Here is a 26,132-nt window from a genome sequence, read left to right on the forward strand (position 1 = left end):
CAACTCCGGCAAGAAGACACAAAACTCAAGCAAAGAAACGCACGACTCAGTCAAGAGAATGCAGAACTCAGAAAAGCTGTGGAAAATCTTCAGCGCCAAGCGGTACATGTACAACAGACAACAGAAAGAGAACCTCGTAGACCTGAGGAGGCTGACAACCTTTTTTCAACATACCTTGTTTCGTGGTATGTAGGCATTGCAGGATTGGCCGTTGTTCTTTCTGCAGCTGCTTTCTGGGTCGCCTCTAAGATTTTCGGCTGAAGCGAATGTCCCGCTCTGTGGGGTCATGATTATTGTCATGAACCCACAGAGCGGGGATGGCTTGCGTGTGCTTGCATGCACACGTCCCATCGACAATTGTGGATTGTGGTCCACAATTGATGGTCTTAATGTCTTCCTTGATTTTGTCCATCCACCGTTTTTTCGGTCTGCCTCGAGGCCGGCGCCGTCTGGGTCGATCCTTAATAGTCGTTTTTGCTGAGTTCTCATCGCTTCGAATCACGTGTCCATACCACCTCAGGCGGGATTCGAGCATCTTTTAAACTCGAGCCACAGTCCACCGACCTGTGCTCTCCTTTATGTTTGATTTTATTTTGCCCCTCACCTCCCAACCAGTCATGGCAGAAGACCGCCCCTCCCTGAGCCTGGTTCTGCCAGAGGTTTCTTCCTGTTAAAAGGGAGTTTTTCCTCTCCACCGTTGCCAGAGTGCTTGCTCATAGGGGATCATTTGATTGTTGGGTTGAATTTTTGGATTTCATTTCATTGGCTTGAACTGAAAAACCTAAAAATTCAGCTGAGGGGTTCACATAGTGGAGAGCACTACATTTGTTAACTGCACTTTGTTTATTTGTGGATTTTGTAGTTCTTCCTACTACAAAAACTACAAATGAAAACAAGGCAGTTAGCAGCAAATGAAAATAAATAAAACACATTAAAAAAATCTGCTACTGCTCTGTGTGTTTACTTTAGTGAACAATTCAGGTGAGGGGTTCACATAGTGGAGAGCACTACATTTGTTATATATATTGTGTGTGTATATATATATATATATATAACAACTAAAATACAATATATTGTATTTTAGATTAGAATTGAGATGGATATATATCTGGTCAAAGAATATAACTAAATTTATATTTAACTTACAATAAATCACTAGTTGTTCAGTCCTAGCTGTCGTTATCAGTTACTGCCAGTTATTCCTCTGCTGCCCATGGTTTACAGTCCACATAAACAGGACTGAATCATCAGCAGAAGAAACAGAAAACAGGTCTCTTGCCACTGTTTGCTACTTTTGTAATTGCTGATAGGAATTTGTGACAGGTCGGAGGCACGACACGACCACGACTCAGCATTCTGTGGCATTTCCCTTTTATTCTCGTTAGCTGTACACACACTGATGGCTCAGCTTTCCAGCCAAACACATACCAACAACAAACACACAACAGGCCCTAGTTCATTTAAATGAGAGTACGTTTTGCTCTAATGAGTTTGCATTCAGTGTTTAAAATTCAAACTGTTAACATAAAATGTTATTGTTAATAAATTGTTATTGTTTACCTTTTTGTCTTGTATTGTTGATGTGTATGAAGTATATGTATATCTGTATGTTGCCCTGTCTTAGTTTGTCTTGTCCCGTGTTCCCACTCGTGGCCCGCACCTTGTCGTGGTGAGTGGGCTTTCAACTAAGATGGGCTGTCCTTCTGTTGTCATATGTTGAAAAGAAAGCAAAATGCTACTTTTTACTACTCGGATCAAATGTATTCATGTTTAAATACTGTGGGTAATGTAATCTAAAGAAGTAGTCAGGGTGTGGTCCTTCTCAAATTTCCTTCATCCGAGTTTTTGTGCTCGTCTGTCTGCCTCTGTTCTAGGTTCACAGGACATGCAGATGAGATGCTTCTCTTGGGTTTCATATATAAGCAACACACGTCCTGGTTTATGTCACAGTCTTTGGTAAGTTTTACAGTCCAAATTTATTGACTGGTGTTAAGGTTCAAATATTAAGGAGGGATATAGGAGGAAATCCAAATAACAACACTGGTCCGGCCGGAGTAGTCAAAACGATGATTTTAATGAACACGCGCAGCGTGGGGAGATGTACACCGCATAACATCAGCTGTAGATCTCCGCCCAAAAAACTACACAGGAAAGGTTTTATGGCATCAGGGCATGTTTACTGACGCCCCCTCATGCCTCAAGCAGATACAATACATGCATACGTCAAATCAAAACCACAATGACTTTTAACACAGTTTGAAAGAACATGGTCTCCGTCTCCACGGCAGGTGCATCCTGTCGCTGCCCGACGCCCGTTTATCGTCTTGGAACATCAGCAGCGGTTCTGCAACAAACTGTTCTTTTGCAAACTCAATTTCGCAGCGACAGGCATAACATGATTAAACTTTTACCTACAAATGAGTCTATCTACTTATGTGTGTCAACCTGACATGCACTCAGTTTCACCTCTCCCCTCACCAGCTAAACCTTGTAACCTTTTCCCCAGACAGAAGGCCAGCACAACTGAAACTATATGTGTAATATATTGAATAAATGTTTTAATCAAATGATACTACTTAAAACTTAATAAAAGAATATAAAAGATAATAATGAATAACCTGGTTATTCAAGTAGCATCATCCAACACCACTCCTCAAAATAGCAACCAAAATGCACACTTTACAGAGGAAACAAAGACACTTTAGAAGTATACTTCCTGACTTATTCTCAGTCAACTGTTACCAAGCAAACTCAAACACAGCAGGTTGCTGAATACACTCAGGTCTCTGCTCAGCTACTATTCTTGCTGTAAGACTAACCTTCTAAGCTCCACGTCACTCACACTCTGCATATAAACATTCAAGATTATAAAAAGCATTTAAGATTATAGATCCAACTCAACAGTTTAAAGTGGTTATCACTGCTCCTGTACTAAAGGCTAATTAATTGGGTGCCAATATGTTTAAACCTCTGAATGCACTATCAATACTTGTAGATTATGTTATTAATGCCATGGTAATATGAACAATAGCAGTAAAATAATTTCTCTGAGATCAGTGTCACTGAGCTCGAGCGCTGCTCCACCAGCTACAGGTTTAATATCAGATCAACAACAGTAGAAAAACAGAGACAGAGACTACCAGACAAAAAGAAGAATAGGAAATCCAACATCATCCAACAGGCTCTTTAAAATAGTTCCTCTGTACAGTATTTACACACACACACTGAGGAGGAGGAGCCTGTCACTCAGTCAGTACAATGAAGCAGTCTGAATACTGCCCTCTGATTGGCTGGCACTCCTTCATCCAGTGTTCTCTTTATTTCAGGTGAAGCTGAGACGCATCCAGGTAACGGTGTGATGTCATCCGGAGCTGAGCCCGTCCTTCCGAAAGAGGTCAGAGGTCACCTAGTCGTCCCTGCAGGTACGTCACTGTGAGCTCTGCCCACTTGCATCCCAGCAGCACCTGTTGGCCAACGGGACCGCCCAGAACCAGCAAAACCCAACGGGACCAGGATCCGGTCCAGCGAGGGTCGGAGCAGTTGGCTGGACGTCCAGGCAGAGATATCAAACATACACAGAACACCACTGAACTGATGTCACGGAAACAGAAACGCTTCTTCACGTGATCCAGTCACATGACTTGGAGAGGCGTAGAGGCTGGCCAATCAGGTGTACCTGTGGAAAGTGAGAGGAGATCACGGGTCAGAAGATTTTACCAGGGAATGGCTTGAAATTAAAACAAAGAAGAAGAAGGAGGTGATGATGATGATGAGGAGGCTGATCTCCTGTTCAGTAACACTCTGTTTCTTTACACTGAGATTCACTGCTCTGACCAGTAGGTGGAGCTGCTGCACTGAGACACCTGAAGCAGGGCAGGTGAATTTCAGTACAGGTGGAGAGGAGCGGCACAGAAGTCCAAGCATGTTCATGGATGTGATGAGCACCTGCGCATTACTCACATAACTGCTTTTTATTAATCGTGAGCTTTTGGTGCGTTAAAAAAAAAGGAGGAATTTGTGAAATTCATTGTTATTTGATTAATTACTAAAGAGACTTATATTGTTAATTTGGGGTGGCTGTAGCTCAGGAAGTGCAGCGGGTCATCTTCTGACTGGAAGGTTGGTGGTTTGATCCTGGCTCCCCCCAGTCTGCGTGCCAAATATATTTAAAAAAATAAATCAGCATTTCAAATAGATGGCATGTCCATCATGTCATTAACTGCCACTGAGGTCTCAATCTGAAGACGGCTCCTAAAAATCACAAACAGAGGAGAGAATAATTCAAATCAGTTTGTTAAGAAGTTTATGCCTCAAACCATAAGTCCTTAGTTTCTCTGATTTCCTGTTAATTATATGACATTCAGCACATTTTGTTACACAATTCTAGTAAGCTGATAATTGGCAAGGAGGAATTAGTGTGTCTGTGAAGTTTCTCAGTCCACCAGGTCATCGTAGTCTAAGGAGCTTGGAAAGAAAAGCATCTGGACTTCTTTAAGTGTCTTGAAGACGTTTCACGTCTCGTCCGAGAAGCTTCTTCAGTTCTAAGATCAAATGGTGGAGAGTCCCAGACTTATAAGCCATGTGGGAGAGGTGAAACATCTTCAAGAAACTTAAAGAAGTCCAGAGGCTTAGATTAATTAGTATGGTACTGACAAAATTTGATCAGCCCTGCACAAAACAAGACTTAACTTGTCCTTTATCTTAAAACGCTTTATATTTAGTTAAATCTAACATTAAAAAGTAACCAGTATTGGGCCAAACCTTGACCCTGCCCTCTGTTGGGATTCAGAGATTCTTTTATTGCTACCATATAATCTGCCTTATGAAGAATGTATTAATAACATGTTTCACAGTATCATTTATCAGTAATATTTCCTACAGGGTTTATATTGCATTGAATATGTCTGTCATCACATTGACCTTTCTATTTTTACAGGTTGAGTTCATTCTATACACAATGCATAAATGTGCTTGGTTAGAGTTGATGTTCCATTCTAGAAGGTTTTAAGCTTCACTGGTGAGAGTGTCCAGATGATACATGCTGAGGGGAGATGAGAACATAGCAGGTTAATTGCATGCATGCTTACAATACACATATTAATCTAGTAGCAGGTCTGAGCGAAGGCCTAAGCGTCTTCTGCTTCAGTTTGAGACTGGCTGCAAAGTACTCTACTTAGTAATTAATGACGAGGGTCCATTATTAGATCTCAGAGATGCTAAGACCTGAAGTTATTACCTTAAAAGGCAAGTAATGTAGAAAGGAGAAGTTATATGTCGGTGTAAGGTTATATGTACGTGATGTACCCTTGTCTGCACGAATTGAACTTTTGCCCGTCTGTCACCATGTATTTTTGAACTGTATTGACGTAGGTGATATTTTGTCCTATAAAACCAGAACCCAATGTATTCTTGTCAGAGCAAAACAATCCGTATGCTGACGGTTGGTGGTTCTCCTGTGTTAATAAAACTCATCGTTTGATTGCACTTTTCCGGAGCCTCCGTCGTTTGTTGTCTGGTCTAAAGTTGATCGATCTCGCAACACCTCCTATATCCCTCCTTAATATTTGAACCTTAACACCAGTCAATAAATTTGGACTGTAAAACTTACCAAAGACTGTGACATAAACCAGGACGTGTGTTGCTTATATATGAAACCCAAGAGAAGCATCTCATCTGCATGTCCTGTGAACCTAGAACAGAGGCAGACAGACGAGCACAAAAACTCGGATGAAGGAAATTTGAGAAGGACCACACCCTGACTACTTCTTTAGATTACATTACCCACAGTATTTAAACATGAATACATTTGATCCGAGTAGTAAAAAGTAGCATTTTGCTTTCTTTTCAACATATGACAACAGAAGGACAGCCCATCTTAGTTGAAAGCCCACTCACCACGACAAGGTGCGGGCCACGAGTGGGAACACGGGACAAGACAAACTAAGACAGGGCAACATACAGATATACATATACTTCATACACATCAACAATACAAGACAAAAAGGTAAACAATAACAATTTATTAACAATAACATTTTATGTTAACAGTTTGAATTTTAAACACTGAATGCAAACTCATTAGAGCAAAACGTACTCTCATTTAAATGAACTAGGGCCTGTTGTGTGTTTGTTGTTGGTATGTGTTTGGCTGGAAAGCTGAGCCATCAGTGTGTGTACAGCTAACGAGAATAAAAGGGAAATGCCACAGAATGCTGAGTCGTGGTCGTGTCGTGCCTCCGACCTGTCACAAATTCCTATCAGCAATTACAAAAGTAGCAAACAGTGGCAAGAGACCTGTTTTCTGTTTCTTCTGCTGATGATTCAGTCCTGTTTATGTGGACTGTAAACCATGGGCAGCAGAGGAATAACTGGCAGTAACTGATAACGACAGCTAGGACTGAACAACTAGTGATTTATTGTAAGTTAAATATAAATTTAGTTATATTCTTTGACCAGATATATATCCATCTCAATTCTAATCTAAAATACAATATATTGTATTTTAGTTGTTATATATATATACACACACAATATATATAACAAATGTAGTGCTCTCCACTATGTGAACCCCTCACCTGAATTGTTCACTAAAGTAAACACACAGAGCAGTAGCAGATTTTTTTAATGTGTTTTATTTATTTTCATTTGCTGCTAACTGCCTTGTTTTCATTTGTAGTTTTTGTAGTAGGAAGAACTACAAAATCCACAAATAAACAAAGTGCAGTTAACAAATGTAGTGCTCTCCACTATGTGAACCCCTCAGCTGAATTTTTAGGTTTTTCAGTTCAAGCCAATGAAATGAAATCCAAAAATTCAACCCAACAATCAAATGATCCCCTATGAGCAAGCACTCTGGCAACGGTGGAGAGGAAAAACTCCCTTTTAACAGGAAGAAACCTCTGGCAGAACCAGGCTCAGGGAGGGGCGGTCTTCTGCCATGACTGGTTGGGAGGTGAGGGGCAAAATAAAATCAAACATAAAGGAGAGCACAGGTCGGTGGACTGTGGCTCGAGTTCAAAAGATGCTCGAATCCCGCCTGAGGTGGTATGGACACGTGATTCGAAGCGATGAGAACTCAGCAAAAACGACTATTAAGGATCGACCCAGACGGCGCCGGCCTTGAGGCAGACCGAAAAAACGGTGGATGGACAAAATCAAGGAAGACATTAAGACCATCAACGCGTCACCTGAGGACGCCTTGGACAGAACCAAACGGAGAAACCTTTGCTGAGGAGCGGACCCTGCACCAGCGGGAACAACGCCAGGATGAAGGTGGACTGTGGCTGGAAAACATCATTACTGTTTTTAAAGGGTAACTGGTCCACAATTGTCGATGGGACGTGTGCATGCAAGCACACGCAAGCCATCCTGTGGGACATTCTCTTCAGCCGAAAATCTTAGAGGCGACCCAGAAAGCTGCAGGAAGAGCAATGACACATCCGGCAACAGTTAAACCTACTTTAAGTAGGTTTAGACCCCACGAACCAGGCGATTCTCTTTCTGTTGTCTCTTGTTCATGTACCGCTGGGCGCTGAAGATTTTCCACAGTTTGTCTGAGTTCTGCCATCTCTTGCCTCAATTGTGCGTTTCCTTGCCCGAGTTGTGCGTTTGCTTGACTGAGTTGTGTGTTTTCTTGACTCAGTTGTGCGTTTCCTTGCCCGAGTTGTGCGTTTGCTTGACTCAGTTGTGTGTTTTCTTGATTGAGTTGTAGGTAGTTTTCACTGAGTTGTGTGTTTTCTCCACTGACTTGTCCGATAAGTTGACTTAATTCTATGCAACTTTCACTGAGTTCTGCGTTGTCTTCCGTGAGTTGTACGTGTGCTTCCCTGAGTGCATCTGCCATACGCTGCAGTGGGTCTAACTGATCACCGTTTCCCTGTGACATTTCTTTAGAGGTTTAAAGCTCAAAAGTGTCAAAAAAGTTAAATCTCTGAATGATTTAAATGCAAAGGTCAGCTTTGTCTAAGGTCAGCTTTGTCTAAAACAACTGGCTCTTTCTGATGTAAACTGTTAACGACCTCCTCTATTTATAGACTTGGTGGGTGTGCAGAGAACGTGATGTCCCTGTGACATCACAATGCTCCTTTGATGTTCTCAAAGGATCATTGTTATGTCACCGTGACGTCACAATGATCGTTCGAGAAGATCAAAGGAGCGCTGTGGATCATTCTGCGCATGCTCAGATCATAAAGGTGCTTTTAGCAACAGCTGGTGGTGATTCATGTTATCAACCCTTAAACTCGTGAATTGGCTCTCTAGCTTTTCGATTGCTACTGTTGTCTATCACATATGTATTATTTGGAACCCAGCTTACCTGTAAAAACAGACACACAGCAGGTAACAGGAACTGCTCGGTGCGCCAGCTCGGCACCACTAGGCTGTGTCCCAATTCAGGGTCTGCACCAATGAATGTATAAAACATTGAGATTTTAACCAAATGTTTAAAATGTATAAAACCAGAGGACAGCATTATATTTCTGATATTAACAGTAACTCTGGGCATGTGTAGAGTGTGCAGATGATCTCATCGCTGTCTAAAAATGGATAAAAAAAACCATAAGGAGGGCTGAATCCTTCAATAACACAGACTATTAGAGTGTGTAGCATCGCTAACTAGCTAGCAACAAGCCTCCAACACAGCGCGCATGCTAGCGGCTAATCTAGCAAACGAATTAACAACAGAGCGATTTTAGAACTATAAGACGATAAGCTGTGTGTCTTTTCTTATAACAGTGACATGGTTGTATTTTTACCTTAATTAAACGAGTCGTCAGTCGCGGGAAACCAGCAAAAAACTCGAGCCACAGGTGCTACGTAAAAAGTGTAGGGGGCGTGTTTGCGGTCACGTCCAGCGGGTGTGTGGGCGGGAGTGTTACACAGTCGCTCCACCTCAAGTCACTACTGCGCAGACTCTGGCTCCAAATGTTGGAACGACGATTACAAGATGCTTAAAAGCAGCTCAAAAGAGAACGGACTGCATAGAGACCGATTTCGTTCAGAGGCGAAGCGGCGGTACTTGCAGAAAATAGCCTGCATTGGAAATGTGGACCCGTATGAAATACGGCCGTGGAGTAAAAACCCTGAAGACCAACCGCTATTGACGTAGCCTGACATATTCTCGTACCTTATCTGTGGAGTCAGCGCGTACAAGTCGTCATTCAAACAAAGGTAAGTCAGCTCGAGTACTGCGAGTGAAATGCGTTTGATTTCCATCCGAACATTCACATTAGTGCAGCATAAATTCATTCATGAGGGGAAATTACAGTGAGAACATGTGGAGGCTGTTAGAGGGATAACATAGTGAGTTCAGTGCATTGATGAGACACTGTCCTGAAGGATTTAGTTACTCTTTATGGTTAAAGAAATTGCAATGATTTATTAATGTTTATTATAAATAATTCTAATTATACATCTTGCGTCAATATTTGTATCTTGAGTCACTAAAAATACATTTTATTTTAGTTTTATACATTGATTAATGACCTGCAGAATCTCCTTATCATATTAAGTGACTCATAATTGTCACTTTATGCTTTCTCCATCTCTACAGTGATGGCATCCTTGCATTACATACTTTAGGTTCATTTTCTGCAGGCAGGTTTCTGACAGAGAACAGGCAGGTTTACACTATAACCTGCAGCGATGGACACATAAAGAAATGAAAAATGACATGTATGTGCTAACTTTCTAAACACTTTGTTACATTTATGATAAAGTAGATTAAACACATCTGTGTCGGCCTTGGCTCATAGTTCTTGTCTTTAAATGAACTTTGTCTGTGTGTGTTTCAGGTCCTGCACTCTCAAAGACTGAATGAACCAGCATTGCAGCCATGGGTCACTGTGAGCATCACAGGGAAGGTTGAAGCCGCCCGCTGCACCTGCATGGCCGGAGTCGCAGAGACCTGGACCCACGTCACTGCTCTTCTGTTTAAAGTAGAAGCAACAGTGTTGATCCGTGGCACAAGGACTGTTACAGATGAACCTCCATACTGGGTTTTGCTGGGTAATGTGACCAAGATACAGCCAGAGGTTGGCCATAAGATAGACTTCTCCTCTTCAGCTGCCCAAAAAAGGCTCTTGATCAAAACATTCACAGACCATCTGTAGTGACAGGTAAAAGGAGCCGTCCTCAAAAAAGAAAAACCCCACCTGCTACTGTGGAGGAGTCGTCACTGCTATAATGCCATCATGTTTTATCTAGGGGTCTAGATTTATGCCTGTAGTGCACTGCCGTGTAAATAATTTGCATTTACTGAATATGTACTGACTGAGTCCCGCTGTTCAAAAGTTGAATAAAGAAACAAAGTAATTTTTGCCTCTTTTTTTAAAATTAAAACCACTTCATAGAACATCACATCAGTTACAATGATGATGTCATTTATAGTTTACAAATGACAAAATGTTTACACAAAATCATGACAGTGTTTACATGATATCACCCACTACTAACATTACTTTATTTACTGTGTCTTTTGAAAAAATACAGCTATTTATACAGCAAAAGACTAAAGAATATTTAACAGGAGCAGGTTTCATTTTCCCTGGTTTTATTATCACACTGTTCACCAAACGCAGCAAACCTTCACCATCTTATCCAGAAGGGTCACCTCTTCACCCTCACATGGAAGAAGTAATCTGATTGGCATGGTGGTATGTTTGAAGCAGGTCCCTCGTGTAGCGCTGGAACTCAGTCACGATGTTTCATCCATTTCATGGGCTGGTTTGCTGCAATAATGCCAAATAATTAGCAATGACGTCACAATGACCGTTCATTGATCTGAGCATGCTCAGAATGATCCACAGCGCTCCTTTGATCCTTTGATCTTCTCGAACGATCATTGTGACGTCACGGTGACATCACAATGATCCTTTGAGAAGATCAAAGGATCATCGTGATGTCACAGGGACATCACATTCTCTGCCACACCCACCAAGTCTATAAATAGAGGAGGTCGTTTAACAGTTTACATCAGAAAGAGCCAGTTGTTTTAGACAAAGCTGACCTTAGACAAAGCTGACCTTTGCATTTAAATCATTCAGAGATTTAACTTTTTTGAGCTTTAAACCTCCAAAGAAATGTCACAGGGAACGTCGAATAATCCATCTGGAAGCAGAGATCAGTCAGACTTGCTGCAGTATACGGCAGTTGAAGCTCTATGTAGCATTAAGAGACAAATCACAGACGTCATTGAAGGTAACGCAGAACTCGGGCAACAGAACAGACAACTCAGGGAACAGAACGAAGAACTCAGGCAACAGAACAGACAACTCAGACAAGCGAACACACAACGCAGAAGAGAAGACAGAGCTGTCACAGAATTGAATCAAGAATTTACACAATGCAGGCAAGAGAGCGCAGGACTCTGGCAAGTAAACACACAATACCGGCAAGTAAACACACAACTCTGGCAAGATAATATAAAACTCAGTGAAGAACACACAAAACTCTGGCAAGAAAACACACAACTCCGGCAAGAAGACACAAAACTCAAGCAAAGAAACGCACGACTCAGTCAAGAGAATGCAGAACTCAGAAAAGCTGTGGAAAATCTTCAGCGCCAAGCGGTACATGTACAACAGACAACAGAAAGAGAACCTCGTAGACCTGAGGAGGCTGACAACCTTTTTTCAACATACCTTGTTTCGTGGTATGTAGGCATTGCAGGATTGGCCGTTGTTCTTTCTGCAGCTGCTTTCTGGGTCGCCTCTAAGATTTTCGGCTGAAGCGAATGTCCCGCTCTGTGGGGTCATGATTATTGTCATGAACCCACAGAGCGGGGATGGCTTGCGTGTGCTTGCATGCACACGTCCCATCGACAATTGTGGATTGTGGTCCACAATTGATGGTCTTAATGTCTTCCTTGATTTTGTCCATCCACCGTTTTTTCGGTCTGCCTCGAGGCCGGCGCCGTCTGGGTCGATCCTTAATAGTCGTTTTTGCTGAGTTCTCATCGCTTCGAATCACGTGTCCATACCACCTCAGGCGGGATTCGAGCATCTTTTAAACTCGAGCCACAGTCCACCGACCTGTGCTCTCCTTTATGTTTGATTTTATTTTGCCCCTCACCTCCCAACCAGTCATGGCAGAAGACCGCCCCTCCCTGAGCCTGGTTCTGCCAGAGGTTTCTTCCTGTTAAAAGGGAGTTTTTCCTCTCCACCGTTGCCAGAGTGCTTGCTCATAGGGGATCATTTGATTGTTGGGTTGAATTTTTGGATTTCATTTCATTGGCTTGAACTGAAAAACCTAAAAATTCAGCTGAGGGGTTCACATAGTGGAGAGCACTACATTTGTTAACTGCACTTTGTTTATTTGTGGATTTTGTAGTTCTTCCTACTACAAAAACTACAAATGAAAACAAGGCAGTTAGCAGCAAATGAAAATAAATAAAACACATTAAAAAAATCTGCTACTGCTCTGTGTGTTTACTTTAGTGAACAATTCAGGTGAGGGGTTCACATAGTGGAGAGCACTACATTTGTTATATATATTGTGTGTGTATATATATATATATATATAACAACTAAAATACAATATATTGTATTTTAGATTAGAATTGAGATGGATATATATCTGGTCAAAGAATATAACTAAATTTATATTTAACTTACAATAAATCACTAGTTGTTCAGTCCTAGCTGTCGTTATCAGTTACTGCCAGTTATTCCTCTGCTGCCCATGGTTTACAGTCCACATAAACAGGACTGAATCATCAGCAGAAGAAACAGAAAACAGGTCTCTTGCCACTGTTTGCTACTTTTGTAATTGCTGATAGGAATTTGTGACAGGTCGGAGGCACGACACGACCACGACTCAGCATTCTGTGGCATTTCCCTTTTATTCTCGTTAGCTGTACACACACTGATGGCTCAGCTTTCCAGCCAAACACATACCAACAACAAACACACAACAGGCCCTAGTTCATTTAAATGAGAGTACGTTTTGCTCTAATGAGTTTGCATTCAGTGTTTAAAATTCAAACTGTTAACATAAAATGTTATTGTTAATAAATTGTTATTGTTTACCTTTTTGTCTTGTATTGTTGATGTGTATGAAGTATATGTATATCTGTATGTTGCCCTGTCTTAGTTTGTCTTGTCCCGTGTTCCCACTCGTGGCCCGCACCTTGTCGTGGTGAGTGGGCTTTCAACTAAGATGGGCTGTCCTTCTGTTGTCATATGTTGAAAAGAAAGCAAAATGCTACTTTTTACTACTCGGATCAAATGTATTCATGTTTAAATACTGTGGGTAATGTAATCTAAAGAAGTAGTCAGGGTGTGGTCCTTCTCAAATTTCCTTCATCCGAGTTTTTGTGCTCGTCTGTCTGCCTCTGTTCTAGGTTCACAGGACATGCAGATGAGATGCTTCTCTTGGGTTTCATATATAAGCAACACACGTCCTGGTTTATGTCACAGTCTTTGGTAAGTTTTACAGTCCAAATTTATTGACTGGTGTTAAGGTTCAAATATTAAGGAGGGATATAGGAGGTGTTGCGAGATCGATCAACTTTAGACCAGACAACAAACGACGGAGGCTCCGGAAAAGTGCAATCAAACGATGAGTTTTATTAACACAGGAGAACCACCAACCGTCAGCATACGGATTGTTTTGCTCTGACAAGAATACATTGGGTTCTGGTTTTATAGGACAAAATATCACCTACGTCAATACAGTTCAAAAATACATGGTGACAGACGGGCAAAAGTTCAATTCGTGCAGACAAGGGTACATCACGTACATATAACCTTACACCGACATATAACTTCTCCTTTCTACATTACTTGCCTTTTAAGGTAATAACTTCAGGTCTTAGCATCTCTGAGATCTAATAATGGACCCTCGTCATTAATTACTAAGTAGAGTACTTTGCAGCCAGTCTCAAACTGAAGCAGAAGACGCTTAGGCCTTCGCTCAGACCTGCTACTAGATTAATATGTGTATTGTAAGCATGCATGCAATTAACCTGCTATGTTCTCATCTCCCCTCAGCATGTATCATCTGGACACTCTCACCAGTGAAGCTTAAAACCTTCTAGAATGGAACATCAACTCTAACCAAGCACATTTATGCATTGTGTATAGAATGAACTCAACCTGTAAAAATAGAAAGGTCAATGTGATGACAGACATATTCAATGCAATATAAACCCTGTAGGAAATATTACTGATAAATGATACTGTGAAACATGTTATTAATACATTCTTCATAAGGCAGATTATATGGTAGCAATAAAAGAATCTCTGAATCCCAACAGAGGGCAGGGTCAAGGTTTGGCCCAATACTGGTTACTTTTTAATGTTAGATTTAACTAAATATAAAGCGTTTTAAGATAAAGGACAAGTTAAGTCTTGTTTTGTGCAGGGCTGATCAAATTTTGTCAGTACCATACTAATTAATCTAAGCCTCTGGACTTCTTTAAGTTTCTTGAAGATGTTTCACCTCTCCCACATGGCTTATAAGTCTGGGACTCTCCACCATTTGATCTTAGAACTGAAGAAGCTTCTCGGACGAGACGTGAAACGTCTTCAAGACACTTAAAGAAGTCCAGATGCTTTTCTTTCCAAGCTCCTTAGACTACGATGACCTGGTGGACTGAGAAACTTCACAGACACACTAATTCCTCCTTGCCAATTATCAGCTTACTAGAATTGTGTAACAAAATGTGCTGAATGTCATATAATTAACAGGAAATCAGAGAAACTAAGGACTTATGGTTTGAGGCATAAACTTCTTAACAAACTGATTTGAATTATTCTCTCCTCTGTTTGTGATTTTTAGGAGCCGTCTTCAGATTGAGACCTCAGTGGCAGTTAATGACATGATGGACATGCCATCTATTTGAAATGCTGATTTATTTTTTTAAATATATTTGGCACGCAGACTGGGGGGAGCCAGGATCAAACCACCAACCTTCCAGTCAGAAGATGACCCGCTGCACTTCCTGAGCTACAGCCACCCCAAATTAACAATATAAGTCTCTTTAGTAATTAATCAAATAACAATGAATTTCACAAATTCCTCCTTTTTTTTTAACGCACCAAAAGCTCACGATTAATAAAAAGCAGTTATGTGAGTAATGCGCAGGTGCTCATCACATCCATGAACATGCTTGGACTTCTGTGCCGCTCCTCTCCACCTGTACTGAAATTCACCTGCCCTGCTTCAGGTGTCTCAGTGCAGCAGCTCCACCTACTGGTCAGAGCAGTGAATCTCAGTGTAAAGAAACAGAGTGTTACTGAACAGGAGATCAGCCTCCTCATCATCATCATCACCTCCTTCTTCTTCTTTGTTTTAATTTCAAGCCATTCCCTGGTAAAATCTTCTGACCCGTGATCTCCTCTCACTTTCCACAGGTACACCTGATTGGCCAGCCTCTACGCCTCTCCAAGTCATGTGACTGGATCACGTGAAGAAGCGTTTCTGTTTCCGTGACATCAGTTCAGTGGTGTTCTGTGTATGTTTGATATCTCTGCCTGGACGTCCAGCCAACTGCTCCGACCCTCGCTGGACCGGATCCTGGTCCCGTTGGGTTTTGCTGGTTCTGGGCGGTCCCGTTGGCCAACAGGTGCTGCTGGGATGCAAGTGGGCAGAGCTCACAGTGACGTACCTGCAGGGACGACTAGGTGACCTCTGACCTCTTTCGGAAGGACGGGCTCAGCTCCGGATGACATCACACCGTTACCTGGATGCGTCTCAGCTTCACCTGAAATAAAGAGAACACTGGATGAAGGAGTGCCAGCCAATCAGAGGGCAGTATTCAGACTGCTTCATTGTACTGACTGAGTGACAGGCTCCTCCTCCTCAGTGTGTGTGTGTAAATACTGTACAGAGGAACTATTTTAAAGAGCCTGTTGGATGATGTTGGATTTCCTATTCTTCTTTTTGTCTGGTAGTCTCTGTCTCTGTTTTTCTACTGTTGTTGATCTGATATTAAACCTGTAGCTGGTGGAGCAGCGCTCGAGCTCAGTGACACTGATCTCAGAGAAATTATTTTACTGCTATTGTTCATATTACCATGGCATTAATAACATAATCTACAAGTATTGATAGTGCATTCAGAGGTTTAAACATATTGGCACCCAATTAATTAGCCTTTAGTACAGGAGCAGTGATAACCACTTTAAACTGTTGAGTTGGATCTATAATCTTAAATGCTTTTTATAATCTTGAATGTTTATATGCAGAGTGTGAGTGACGTGGAGCTTAGAAGGTTAGTCTTACAGCAAGAATAGTAGCTGAGCAGAGACCTGAGTGTATTCAGCAACCTGCTGTGTTTGAGTTTGCTTGGTAACAGTTGACTGAGAATAAGTCAGGAAGTATACTTCTAAAGTGTCTTTGTTTCCTCTGTAAAGTGTGCATTTTGGTTGCTATTTTGAGGAGTGGTGTTGGATGATGCTACTTGAATAACCAGGTTATTCATTATTATCTTTTATATTCTTTTATTAAGTTTTAAGTAGTATCATTTGATTAAAACATTTATTCAATATATTACACATATAGTTTCAGTTGTGCTGGCCTTCTGTCTGGGGAAAAGGTTACAAGGTTTAGCTGGTGAGGGGAGAGGTGAAACTGAGTGCATGTCAGGTTGACACACATAAGTAGATAGACTCATTTGTAGGTAAAAGTTTAATCATGTTATGCCTGTCGCTGCGAAATTGAGTTTGCAAAAGAACAGTTTGTTGCAGAACCGCTGCTGATGTTCCAAGACGATAAACGGGCGTCGGGCAGCGACAGGATGCACCTGCCGTGGAGACGGAGACCATGTTCTTTCAAACTGTGTTAAAAGTCATTGTGGTTTTGATTTGACGTATGCATGTATTGTATCTGCTTGAGGCATGAGGGGGCGTCAGTAAACATGCCCTGATGCCATAAAACCTTTCCTGTGTAGTTTTTTGGGCGGAGATCTACAGCTGATGTTATGCGGTGTACATCTCCCCACGCTGCGCGTGTTCATTAAAATCATCGTTTTGACTACTCCGGCCGGACCAGTGTTGTTATTTGGATTTCCTCCTATATCCCTCCTTAATATTTGAACCTTAACACCAGTCAATAAATTTGGACTGTAAAACTTACCAAAGACTGTGACATAAACCAGGACGTGTGTTGCTTATATATGAAACCCAAGAGAAGCATCTCATCTGCATGTCCTGTGAACCTAGAACAGAGGCAGACAGACGAGCACAAAAACTCGGATGAAGGAAATTTGAGAAGGACCACACCCTGACTACTTCTTTAGATTACATTACCCACAGTATTTAAACATGAATACATTTGATCCGAGTAGTAAAAAGTAGCATTTTGCTTTCTTTTCAACATATGACAACAGAAGGACAGCCCATCTTAGTTGAAAGCCCACTCACCACGACAAGGTGCGGGCCACGAGTGGGAACACGGGACAAGACAAACTAAGACAGGGCAACATACAGATATACATATACTTCATACACATCAACAATACAAGACAAAAAGGTAAACAATAACAATTTATTAACAATAACATTTTATGTTAACAGTTTGAATTTTAAACACTGAATGCAAACTCATTAGAGCAAAACGTACTCTCATTTAAATGAACTAGGGCCTGTTGTGTGTTTGTTGTTGGTATGTGTTTGGCTGGAAAGCTGAGCCATCAGTGTGTGTACAGCTAACGAGAATAAAAGGGAAATGCCACAGAATGCTGAGTCGTGGTCGTGTCGTGCCTCCGACCTGTCACAAATTCCTATCAGCAATTACAAAAGTAGCAAACAGTGGCAAGAGACCTGTTTTCTGTTTCTTCTGCTGATGATTCAGTCCTGTTTATGTGGACTGTAAACCATGGGCAGCAGAGGAATAACTGGCAGTAACTGATAACGACAGCTAGGACTGAACAACTAGTGATTTATTGTAAGTTAAATATAAATTTAGTTATATTCTTTGACCAGATATATATCCATCTCAATTCTAATCTAAAATACAATATATTGTATTTTAGTTGTTATATATATATATACACACACAATATATATAACAAATGTAGTGCTCTCCACTATGTGAACCCCTCACCTGAATTGTTCACTAAAGTAAACACACAGAGCAGTAGCAGATTTTTTTAATGTGTTTTATTTATTTTCATTTGCTGCTAACTGCCTTGTTTTCATTTGTAGTTTTTGTAGTAGGAAGAACTACAAAATCCACAAATAAACAAAGTGCAGTTAACAAATGTAGTGCTCTCCACTATGTGAACCCCTCAGCTGAATTTTTAGGTTTTTCAGTTCAAGCCAATGAAATGAAATCCAAAAATTCAACCCAACAATCAAATGATCCCCTATGAGCAAGCACTCTGGCAACGGTGGAGAGGAAAAACTCCCTTTTAACAGGAAGAAACCTCTGGCAGAACCAGGCTCAGGGAGGGGCGGTCTTCTGCCATGACTGGTTGGGAGGTGAGGGGCAAAATAAAATCAAACATAAAGGAGAGCACAGGTCGGTGGACTGTGGCTCGAGTTTAAAAGATGCTCGAATCCCGCCTGAGGTGGTATGGACACGTGATTCGAAGCGATGAGAACTCAGCAAAAACGACTATTAAGGATCGACCCAGACGGCGCCGGCCTCGAGGCAGACCGAAAAAACGGTGGATGGACAAAATCAAGGAAGACATTAAGACCATCAACGCGTCACCTGAGGACGCCTTGGACAGAACCAAACGGAGAAACCTTTGCTGAGGAGCGGACCCTGCACCAGCGGGAACAACGCCAGGATGAAGGTGGACTGTGGCTGGAAAACATCATTACTGTTTTTAAAGGGTAACTGGTCCACAATTGTCGATGGGACGTGTGCATGCAAGCACACGCAAGCCATCCCCGCTCTGTGGGGTCATGACAATAATCATGACCCCACAGAGCGGGACATTCGCTTCAGCCGAAAAACCTAGAGGCGACCCAGATAGCAGCTGCAGAAAGAACAATGAACCATCCGACATTTGTGAGTTCTTCGTTCCTTTCCCTGAGTTGTCTGATCTCTTCACAGAGTCGTCTTCTCTCTTGCCTCAGTTCTTCGTTCTGTTGCCTGAGGCGTGTGATCACTTGCCCAAGTTCCATGTATTCTCGAGTGACTTGTGCGTTGTCTCTATTGAGTTGAATGATCTCTTGCCTGTGATGTCTGTTTTCTTCCGTGAGGCGTGTGATCACTTGCCCAAGTTCTATGTTTTCTCGAGTGACTTGTGCGCTTTCTTGATTGATTTGAATGATCTCTTGGCTGTGATGTCTGTTTTCTTCCGTGAGGCGTGTGATCACTTGCCCAAGTTCTATGTTTTCTCGAGTGACTTGTGCGTTGTCTCTATTGAGTTGAATGATCTCTTGGCTGTGATGTCTGTTTTCTTCCGTGAGGCGTGTGATCACTTGCCCAAGTTCTATGTTTTCTCGATTGACTTGTGCGCTTTCTTGATTGATTTGAATGATCTCTTGCCTGTGATGTCTGTTTTCTTCCGTGAGGCGTGTGTTTAATGCAGCGATGTCTAAGTTTTGACTAACAACAATTTGTAGAATTTCAACTGCCGTACGCTGCACTGGGTCTGACTGATCTCTGCTTCCAGATGGATTATTCGACGTTCCCTGTGACATTTCTTTGGAGGTTTAAAGCTCAAAAAAGTTAAATCTCTGAATGATTTAAATGCAAAGGTCAGCTTTGTCTAAGGTCAGCTTTGTCTAAAACAACTGGCTCTTTCTGATGTAAACTGTTAACGACCTCCTCTATTTATAGACTTGGTGGGTGTGGCAGAGAATGTGATGTCCCTGTGACATCACGATGATCCTTTGATCTTCTCAAAGGATCATTGTGATGTCACCGTGACGTCACAATGATCGTTCGAGAAGATCAAAGGATCAAAGGAGCGCTGTGGATCATTCTGAGCATGCTCAGATCAATGAACGGTCATTGTGACGTCATTGTGACGTCACGGCGACATCACATTCTCTGCTACACTCACTAAGTCCTTAAATAGAGGAGGTCCTTTAACAGTTTAGACAAAGCTGACCTTTGCATTTAAATCATTCAGAGATTTAACTTTTTTGACACTTTTGAGCTTTAAACCTTTAAAGAAATGTCACAGGGAAACGGTGATCAGTCAGATCGACTGCAGCGTACGACAGAGGAACTCAGGGAAGAACACATACAACTCAGTGAAACGTGCATAGAATTCAGTCAATATATCGGACAAGTCAGTGGAGAAAACACACAACTCAGTGAAAACTACATACAACTCTATCAAGAAAACGCACAACTCGGGCAAGGAAACGCACAATTGAGGCAAGAGATGGCAGAACTCAGACAAACTGTGGAAAATCTTCAGCGCCCAGCGGTACATGAACAAGAGACAACAGAAAGAGAATCGCCTGGTTCGTGGGGTCTAAACCTACTTAAAGTAGGTTTAACTGCTGCCGGATGTGTCATTGCTCTTCCTGCAGCTTTCTGGGTCGCCTCTAAGATTTTCGGCTGAAGCGAATGTCCCGCTCTGTGGGGTCGTGATTATTGTCATCATGTACTCATATATGTAAGCATTGAGCCAAATGTAATAATTCTAACATATTAAACAAACAATATTTGTCTCTTATGTATAATACATCTGTAGATACACTGTCACAGATACTTGTCTTTGAGTGAAGATTTAAGGTGATAGGAAATATAAATAACTGCAACTTGAATCTCTGACCCAGAGTTCAAGCTCACTGCTGTAATATATATATATATATATCATAATAATCTGACAATACATATAATATTGGCCATATTATATTTACATTACCACAGTGAGATGACTTCAGTCTCATGAACAACATCAGCTAATTGTTATTTACTAGCTAATCTTAAATGACTGTTCAGCACAGAAATGAAGCCCAACAATCATGTTTACAGTCCTTTGGTCTCAGATGAACAAAATATGTTCTCCTTCATTTCTGTCACACAAAGCTGTATGACACGTTTCTCGCGGTTAGTATCATGGTTGCTAGGCAACCTGAACAGCGCGACGAAGGCTAGACCGTCCCATTTCACAAGCCTCTCACTTCCGCACTTCTCGTACTTATAGTACGCGCCGTACGTAGTACGCGTGCGGTCGCTGGATTGGGACACAGCCTGGGCCTGCCAGAGTCAGAAATGAGGATAAAACAGGAAGTTTGACAGCAGTGAGTTCCTGCAGCGACCTCTCGTTTCTCTCCTCAGTGCTGCATGTTCGTGAACGTGAGCCCGGACGCGAAGGAAACTCTGCTGCAGTTCGGCTCCACCATACGGCAGGTGTCGCTCGGCAACGCGACGCAGAAAAACAACAGAAACGCCAAGTAGGACAGATGTTTCAGGCACGAGAAGTCCCTGGACTTTTTGAGGGGACAACAATAATAATAACAATGTGCAGTAAAACATACACTCATTCTTTTCATTTATTAGGTTCCTGTGTCGTGTTGTTTGTGTTGGCAGTGAGTTGGAGGGCGGGGTGGGGTGGGCTGCTTTTAACCAGGTAATAATAATAATAATAATAATAATAATAATGGATACTTTATTGATCCCCATGGGGAAATTACTTGTTTTTCTCTGCATTTGACCCATTCACTCAGTGAAGCAGTGGGCAGCCCACTAAGCAGGCGCCCGGGGAGCAGTGTGTAGGGACGGTACCTTGCTCAGGGGTACCTCAGGGTAGCCGTTAAGTGGATTCGAACCGCCGACCTTCCGATCATGGGGCGACCACTTTACCTACTGAGCTATCCCTGCCACTTTGTGCTACATTTGTGTATGAAAAGTGCTTTATAAATAAAGGTTGATTGATTGTGCGTAGTGCCGACGCGGGACAGTTTCCAATTGTGTAGTGCTGTTGTTCCTAGTGTGACTCTGCAATGACAATAAAGAGTCTCTCGTCTTCTCTTGACGATGAGCTGCTCGTCCACCACAGCACTGAATCCAGCTCAGTTACAAGTTACAAAAGAAAATCATTTTTACTCGAGTACTGAAATTCATACTCAAGAAAACGCATGTTTCAGCTTCATTGCACGAGGCAGAGCAATTACGTTTCAGCGGACATCATGGCGTCCGCGTGTCCTGCTGTGGAGAGGACTCTTCTTTTAAACCTTCTTATCTCTACTAAGTAGAGACGTACAGGAAATAGTTGAGAGGGAAAGGGCCGGACTCAAACCCGTGCGGCTGCGTTCCAGCCATGTGGGATGTGGTCACCATGAGCTGAGCTCAGCCGACGTCAGAGACGACTTTGAGTCAAACGTATGACACGTGTCCGTCTGTGGTCCTAGCTGCTGCCTCCTCGCTCCTTCAGCAGCTGCTTGAGGACTCTCAGGTTAGAGATGTCCTCCGCGATGACCGGGATCTCCTCGCCGCGATGCTCCTCGCCACCGTCGCCTTCCTCGCTGTCAGAGAGCGTGCACAGGAGAGCGTCGTTCTCGTACGTGGGGAAGTAATACCTGCGGAGCGAGACGAAGTTTAGTGCTCAGGCTCAAATTAGTCCCAACTTAAAAAAGGACGCCATTTTCATCAGCTGATAAAAATACTCCAAATGAAGTGTAAACATCTGTGGCGTTGACCACGTTCATCAGCAGCTGGACGCCAGCTTTAAAGCCCGCGCTCTCATTGGTCAATTCTGCAGGCGCTTCGTTAAACCTACTGCGGCTGGTCCCAGGCGGACATCTCTGGCAGTTTCATCACGTGACCTTCAGCCGCGATGTGACGCAGGGCGTCCGCCCGGCAGTCGAACATCCGCGTGCAGCCGTAGCAGCGGCTCTGATGGATCTGCCGCCGGATGAAGTTCACCAGTTTGACCTGCTGGTAGAACTTGAGGTCTGAGGGAGGACAGAACATTAGAAACACTCAGAAGGAAGAAATAGAAGGAAACTGCGCTCGAATGACCACGGAGATTTCACTCACCGAGCTCGGTCTTAAGGAGGTCGAAGCCGTGAGCCTCCTGCAAAACAATCACGAAACAGAAAGACGTCAGGGTGACGCAACGCCGCGACGCTGGTTACAGACTTCATAAATAACAAAACCAGAAAGCAGAGAGAAACTTTTCTGCCTCTCAGGTAAACTCGTCACTCGTGAGCAGAAACTTAAGAGTCACGTTTGGGAAACTGGTTCTAACTTTAAACCATCAGAACGTTTAATCAACGACAAAATCTGACTGCAGTCGACGTCCAATCCTAGATTTGATTTATTGTTCACGAGTGTTAAGTCTAATTGTTGAATGTTGTCATTGTGTTTCTTAAATTTGTACGGTCTGAGTTCAACCTATAGGATCAAGACGTTCCTTTGTCTCTGACCTCTCCAGCCACTCTGTGCTGGGGGAGCTTTTATTGCAGATGCATCCTGACAGATCTGTTTCTTCTGTTGTAAGCTTCCTGCTTTTATGATCCTTTTGGTCAGCAGGAGGTCTCACACACACACACACACACACACACACTTGTTAAAGTTTTGACAATCATGTATTTATTTGGAACCTTTTCAAAATAAAAGGCTCTTCAGCTTCGGTCCATCTGTGTGTGAGGGCACTTTTTGAGTAAAATCCATGTTTTGTGCTTACGATGGATTCATGCGTTTGCAGAGACCTCAGGAAGCAGATCGTTTCCTGTTAGTGTGCACTGTCTCCGTTCTCCCAGAATGCTTTGCAGAATCGTTTCAGGGATGAAAAGCAGAAAACGATATTTTCCTTCTCTGAAACTTCTACGTTCCCGTACCTTCATATGCGCGTAGATCTGCTCCAACGTCTCCGATTGGTGATCACAGAACAGACACACTGCAGAGACCGGATGAGCCTGCCAGTCCGACCAATCACTGCGGACGATACGGAGATGAAACGAGCTGAAGACTGAAAGCATTCACACAGGATCAGAGGAGGAGTAGGAAGTGGACTTGATTTAAACTTTTGTATCCAGGCTGACGCAATAAATGAGAATATTCTCAGGAGGGACAACCCAAGGTTCAGTATCTGGGATCGAGCCGGGGATCAAACCTCCAACCTTTCGCTGCACCTCCTGATCCACAGCTACCCCGAGCTCACAGCACCTGGTTCAGCACCTGGTTAGCGCTGGAGATCAAGCGTGCTCAGACTGGTGATGTCGTGTTGGTTTAAAATAAACGTTACACCCAGTAACTGCACCATCTGGTGGTAAAAAACTGGTATTACATGCAAGTGCAGCCCGGCCCGGTTTTTGCCTTTAACACGACACAGAGCAGTGTGTATGACATGCATCAGGACACTTTAGTTAATGCCGTCCTCACAGAGCTACATGAGGATACTTACTCATCCTCATCATCCGCCAGCTCACGGTCATCTTCGCTTTGCAGCTCCTCCCACGTTTTTCCCAGTTCCTGACAGGACAGGAGGGACGCTTTAAAATCGGAACAATACATTCAGGTCGTGCGTTTGCTTCTACAGAACTGCTTCGTTTATCCTGACGTGGAAGCGTGTGGCGAGTGTGTCGCTGGGCTTTACCAGGTAGTTGATGACGTAGAAGCGGTCGTACTCGTGGTTTTTGGCGCTGATGCGGCGGTGAGCTTTTTTCCTTCAGCGTGGTTTTATCTCGAAACGTTTTCTCGCAGTACAGACACTGCAGACTGAAGCGAGGGGAGCAAAATGAAAAGGCGCGCGAAACAAAACTTAACGCTGTGAATAAAAAGCAAACCTGTCCAGTTTGTCCTGCAGCGTGTCGAGGAACTCGCTGCAGTAGACGATGTTGTCCGGCAGTCCGATGCTGAAGGAATGCTCTCTGGCCATGTGGTTCAGCAGAGACCACCTGGAAACAGCACGTGGAGCCATTTTTAATAAACAACAGAAAACATCAGCTGACATCATCACTGTTAGCACTGCGCTGCAGTCCTTTGGGCTTCGTCCAGAAGTTCCCATTTGGACAAGACTTCAAGATCCATGCAGCGTGCCCATAGTGGCAGACAGAGGGAAGCAGCCTCCCTCGCCATGGGCCGCTGCATGTCCAAATGTGAGGAGACCCGGAGCGGACGCGGGTTATGTCTCTCGGCGTCCTCCCACAAGGAGCTGGAGGTGGTGGCTGTGCAGAGGGAGGCCGAGCATCTGCGAACCAACACAGTGACTGAAAATGGATGGATGGAAGCTTAACTGGAGGTAAAGACACAGATCCACACAAGAACTGTGGTAAACACCAGTGAGAAGCCAGTCACACCTTCATGCCATTCATGAACCAGCACACACCTGCACAGGTCTGAGACCTGACCCTTAGCAGGAGAGGAAGAAGGATGAGGAGCTGCACTGGTCTCAGATCAGCTTCTTGGTTCAGGCTCAGACATGTCACTGAATGATGTTTATGGAATTATGCATCAAAGCAGCTTTTTGGGGGTTGGATCATAAGAGATGACTACAGGAAGCAAAGAAGCTTTTAGTCACATGATTTCAGGAAGCTCTACCTTCTGTCTGCTTTAATCTAACACACGTGAGGTTTCCAGGACTGATGGGAATCCTGCGGCGCTTTACCTGTTTCCCGTGAACTCTTCGCTGCAGAACATGCAGAGACGATGGAAGCTGCTGTCGTCTCGCTCCTTCGGCTGCTGCTCCAGGACCTCCTCCTGTGGGAGCACAGAAGAAGAGCTCAGAGGAATTCTTCAGAAAACTACCTCAGAGTGCTCAGATATTTAAAGTGCAGAGGTTACAACGACACAAAGCGTGTCAAATCATCACTCAAATCTGCAATTTTTCTGATTTTGCCTGATTTTCAGACTTTGCCTCAAAATAAAGTTTAAAAGAAACGAAACTTTCAGCAGCACAAGATTCACTCAGGATGCTCCGAGTCTCACGTCTCCTCACCAGTCGTTTCTGCTGCAGCTTCTCTCGGAGGACTCTGTCTTCTGGAAGGACGTCACACAGCAGGAAGTAGTCCTCCTGCTCCTCTGTCAGGTCAGCGAGGAAGAAGAGTTTTTAATGAGTCATTAATCAGAGCTGGAGGAAGTGTACGTGGTTCACTTTGAAAGGTCAGGTCCTCTGTGGGTTTGAGTGAACTCACCGACTGGGCCCGTGGAGTTGGTTTTGATGACGCTGCAGAAATCTGTGAGCGGCTGCTCGAGGAATCTGCCCTTCCAGTACAGCAAGTACCTGATGGAGGAAACTCCTCAGTAAAACCGACTCACAGCCAGGTTTACCGGCG

General features: G+C 43.1%; 1 long non-coding RNA gene and 1 pseudogene across 1 annotated transcript; one reads left to right on the forward strand and one right to left on the reverse strand.

The window, feature by feature from the left end:
* Positions 1-8,897: 8,897 nt before the first annotated feature.
* Positions 8,898-10,311, forward strand: LOC145421458 (uncharacterized). The gene is made up of 2 exons (XR_013902820.1): positions 8,898-9,168; positions 9,792-10,311. It is a non-coding gene; the product is annotated as an uncharacterized LOC145421458 (long non-coding RNA).
* Positions 10,312-21,508: 11,197 nt separating this feature from the next.
* Positions 21,509-25,847, reverse strand: LOC145421428 (zinc finger protein 277-like; annotated as a pseudogene).
* Between the last annotated feature and the right edge of the window lie 285 nt (positions 25,848-26,132).

The sequence above is a fragment of the Astatotilapia calliptera genome, chromosome 17, assembly GCF_964374335.1.
Source record: "Astatotilapia calliptera chromosome 17, fAstCal68.1, whole genome shotgun sequence".
Taxonomy (NCBI): Eukaryota; Metazoa; Chordata; class Actinopteri; order Cichliformes; family Cichlidae; genus Astatotilapia; species Astatotilapia calliptera.